At 41.8% G+C, this 4,704-nt stretch overlaps 1 protein-coding gene across 1 annotated transcript in view; it reads left to right on the top strand.

Annotated features, from left to right (window-relative positions):
• Positions 1-1,019: 1,019 nt before the first annotated feature.
• LOC109462723 overlaps positions 1,020-4,704 on the top strand; it is a 35,564-nt gene continuing 31,879 nt past the window's right edge. The window contains exon 1 of the mRNA XM_019759282.1: positions 1,020-1,077. The gene's annotated coding sequence lies outside the window, so the exon portion shown is untranslated. The remainder of the gene's footprint in view (positions 1,078-4,704) is intronic.

The raw sequence follows: 4,704 nt of genomic DNA on the forward strand, positions 1-4,704 counted from the left end.
TATCGATACCCGGTCCGGAACCCGTTATCGAACGCTTCCATGGCTTCCATAAAGCGATTCGAACGCGTTTCGCCCTAACCGCGTGTGCCCCTTTCGAAAATTCGAATACAGAATCCGGACGTTGGAACTGATGTTGTTGCATTTGAGGGTTTAGGGGCACCAACTTTTGGCTCATATTGCATTGAAAGGCGCGTTTTCTTGGGTGAGTATGATATAAATAAAATACAACACGGTGTATTTCGCATCGCGGTCGGGCCGATACCTCGGGCGATACGGAATACCCCGTGTTGTATTCTATATGTATATTTTTGCTCATTTTACAACTGTTTTGTACGATTTACAGTATGGTTGAAAACTTTTTTTTGGAAACGGCCGAAAATTCATGCGCGCGCGGATGTCATCCATATAATCAAATCAACATGGCCTAAGATTTAAAATTCATCTTCTCATCTTCTTACTTAGTGGTTTATTTGCTGTCTACAATTTAAATTGTTGCCAAAATGAAGCTGGTACGGATTGGAACGCATGGGGCTATACAGCATATTATCAACTGTCGGAATACATCATACATTTTTTGGTGTCATAAAGCATGGGTTGCACATATATTATTATGCATATGGTGCCCTGTATATGTACAATTTGGGGCTATTTTCGTTCAACGTATCACACCGCAGCGAAACGCAACGAATGCGGAAGTAACTACGCCACCGCATGGCAAAAAAGCCAGGGGTCTAGACCTGATTAAGACACGAAATTGAAAAAAAAATATATATTGTGCAAAAAATGTCAGCAGGATTGAATTTGTAGTGCTACCGTTATTATCCATTATTAGAAACAATCAGTATAGAAGGCAAAGTTATATGGAATGGTTTCAAGCGAGCTTGGAGTCACTAAGTGATGGAAATAAAATATATACATTTATAAAGGGTTGCTATTTGATTATATTAAGGATTAAAAATTGCACTGTCAATGCCCCAACAGGAAAAAACACCCCTCCATGACGCAACTAGACAGGGTCACCCCAAGTGTGCGGAAATACTGCTGCAGCACGGGGCTGATGCCGGTCTCAGGAACAAGGTCAGTTGATTCTTCGGCTTCACTGGTAAATGACTGACCACCAATCCAGAAATACAATATTGGCTTTACTTCTTTTGGGAGAAAAATTTAAAGTAAACATTTCTTTTTTTAAATGATGATCCACATACATTATGATGATGATACTACATACATTACTGCCCGAGGTATGGAGGAAGCTGTTGTTGGAATAAACACACAAATTACGATGTGTTCTGATATTCCTGCATCGTATCACATAAACACCTTCAAACCAATTTCTTTCTAGACATAGGCTTTTCTGATGTACCTACTGTATATGTTTTAGATGCTTAATACATATTATCTTCTCATCCAGTCGTGTTTATTTCCGATATTTCAACATTCATATGGCTATAATTGACAGCATGTTCATTCCTAGGATGGTCAAACGGCGGAGGACATCGCTGCAGATGAGGACACCAGTGACGCTGATCCGGACAACAAAGATGAGGAAGACCGAATTACTCGTGGTAGAAAGGAAATACTGAAACTTCTCCGACAACAGAACAATGTGAGTCGCTTTAAAACCTACGTGATGCAAAATCATAAAGCATTATATTATATAAAGAATATGATTGAGATGCCTGTACATTACTTGTGAAATACTTCGCTTCAAAAACAACTGCTGATAGTATTAAACTACAAGTTGAAGATGATATAAAGTTGTTGTTTTAGTTCCCCTAGTACGCATCTAGTATTTGAATTTTGTACTCTGCTTGGTAGGCTGGATAGAGATGCATTATGCCTATCATAAGAATTGCGTAGAAACATTTACCTATAAGCGAAGTTGAAAGGCATGTGATCTATCTATAGAGACATGTACATGTATAATTATACATGTACAATTTCATCCTACTACAATGACCAGAAGTGTGTCAGAAAGAATCCTTGTAGAACCGCCCTCGTTCCAAACAAAACTCACTTTCACTTGTTCGTGTTACAGGGAGTCTCCACACGTAAGAAGGAATACGATCCTGTACTCGTCCGGTTCTATGAGGAAAGAGGAATGATCGTGGCGAAGAAGGATTGTCCGTTGATACAAGAAGCAGCTAAGGAGAGCGGGAAAACAGTTGACCAAGTCATGGTATTTCCAAACATATTACACGTCTTACATCCCTATTGACAAGATAGCTTTCTAATGTCGATTACTATATAGTCGATATTAATTATGCGTTGTTAACACGGCACAAAATCCCTAGTTTCCGTGTGAGAAATTGCCGCACACTTTCCCGGATATTTTAGGTTTCCGGTAGAACCCGGGGGTTTCCGACCTGCACACGAAACGTGTCCAGTCCCGTACATGTCCTGTACACTCCCGGAAATGAACCACTTTTTGTGTGCAGGTCGTGTACTGGACGTTATATGCCCGGACACGATCCCTGTACACCCCCGTACACGGCAGGAAATGGCCGTGCACCGCTCCGTGCGTTGCTGGAATATGCATAATTTAGCGGCAATTATCACCTAATTATTCTCCACACGGCAGCGGAAATTCGCCGTGTACGGGTCGGACATGCCTGTACTACACCCCCCCCCCGTGTACACTATACGACATCCAGTAGATTTCTAGCGGGGACCAATCAGAGGGCTGCTGACAGGTCACCGACTAGCGGCTATTAGCACCTTGTTTCATGTAAATGCCATGAACTCAACCAGAGCGCGTAATTGTTTTTGTTTACTTCAGTACTAAGTACTAGTACTTCCACAATTAGTTTGTAAAATCATACGGTAGTAAAATCTACTTAGATGAACGAATCGAAATGGGACTGTAGACATGAAGTTTTACAGATTCAAATGTAGCTGCACTAGCGCTAATGGAGCGACCACTACGGGAGGAACAGATCTTTAATAGCGAAGCCGAGATTTGTGAAGCAAACCCAACCCATCGAAGACGGGCCGCCAAACATAAAAATGGAGGAAAATGACAGACAACAAGCCAACAAAGACAACATCACCAGACCAACAAACTTGGAGAACACCACAGCAACTTCAAGCGCTAACGTTGTAAGAACTGTGGAACCTCAAACCATGTTTGCGTCAGCGGAAGGGCTGCCGAAGCAACCACTACATGTAAAACTGCGACGAAAAAGTAACATGGGTTCGTCCCAAATCTGGACGCAAGTGAGCTACAAAAGTAATGGAACCTATGCATCTTGCTTGTTGCTGTCAACTTACCGATAGATGTACGCACTATAACTTGCCATACCCTGCCAAACACGACTACATTACTGTTACTCTTCATTTTGTGCTGTATAATGTTTATGCGTTACATTATCTATCATTGCCTATTTCTTTGAATTCCTTAAAACATCTACTGTTAGTTTGTGTAACATTACGCAGTGCTACAATCTGCGTAAAAAGTGGGCTTCATTGCGTGTTATCTGCTAAGCCGTGATGGTACTGAAAAAACTGTTTTTTTGTGCCGTTGTTCTACAAACAGCCAGCAGAATTATGAAGATACCCGTTCGAACGTTCTCAATACACATACTGCAAACTAAAGAAATGGCAGTCCTACGAAAATTCCGGCTCCCGAGAAATCGCTTCCCCCGCTCCCGGGACACATTTCGATGTTTTAGGAACACATTTCATTCATAAAAAAAAAGTAATACATGTTTATACTTCATTCATCGTTTTATTGGTATAAACAGGATCGCCATTTACAGACTGACAAAAATAACGCTCCATGTATAGTGTATACACGTTATGCACTATGCTAACACTAACAATAATGTAACCTGGTACTTTACAAATATGTGTAGCCGAAACATAGAAACAATAGCTTTTTCCCGAACTAGCCTTCCAGGGACTAGACTTTTAAAATCGTTGGACCCGGAGTAAAGTCAGAAATTACTAGTAATTAACAGATTTCTCTAACTTTAAAAAGTAAACTAACATCACATCTCATCACAGTCACCTCCAAATAGAAGTCCATTTTAGCAAAAAATGTCAAAAAGTAACTAATACTGACATATCATCAGGTTAAAAGAGGAAAATAGCCCTCAGATCATGAAAGTGAATGGCGCTTACACAAACAGTCAAAAGACTAAATTTTCAATAAACAAAGAAGGCCTCAAACAAAGTTCTTCAAAATACATGTACGTGTAGCAAAAACATAATGGCAGACCTAACATGAAGTTAAATGAGGCTTGGCAGAAAACAATATCACGTCATTACAAAAAAAGATCATTTGCTCAGAAATTAATTACATGAACACGTATTCAATTTACAATGTCGTTAAAGACAAGCTGTCGGTTTCGTAAAGTTTGCGTTGTCGCCTCTACAAAATGAGGCTTAGTTGTACATGTAGATTGAAGGCCAGGAGGTATGCCCCCCCCTTGCTTCAGCGGACCATAGCGAAATGTTGGCATCCTGGAAGGACAAATTTAAACTGCCCCATGTCTGTCTGCGGGATGGCGTGGTGTTGGTGTCGGTTGTGATCGCAGTCAGGCCGGAGCGGCGTGCTGGGCGCGGGGTGCACCCCGGGCGGGAGTGCAGCGGGGCCGGCCTGGGTCGTCGGAGCCTGCCGGGCGCTTTAACACAGCACCCTCGCCTTTAGATCTGAGCCTGGGTGTGCAGTCTGCCTGTTTGCCTCCAGCCTGGCCTGCAGGA

Source organism: Branchiostoma belcheri, unplaced genomic scaffold (assembly GCF_001625305.1).
Source record: "Branchiostoma belcheri isolate BF01 breed outbred unplaced genomic scaffold, Haploidv18h27 scaffold12, whole genome shotgun sequence".
NCBI lineage: Eukaryota > Metazoa > Chordata > Leptocardii > Amphioxiformes > Branchiostomatidae > Branchiostoma > Branchiostoma belcheri.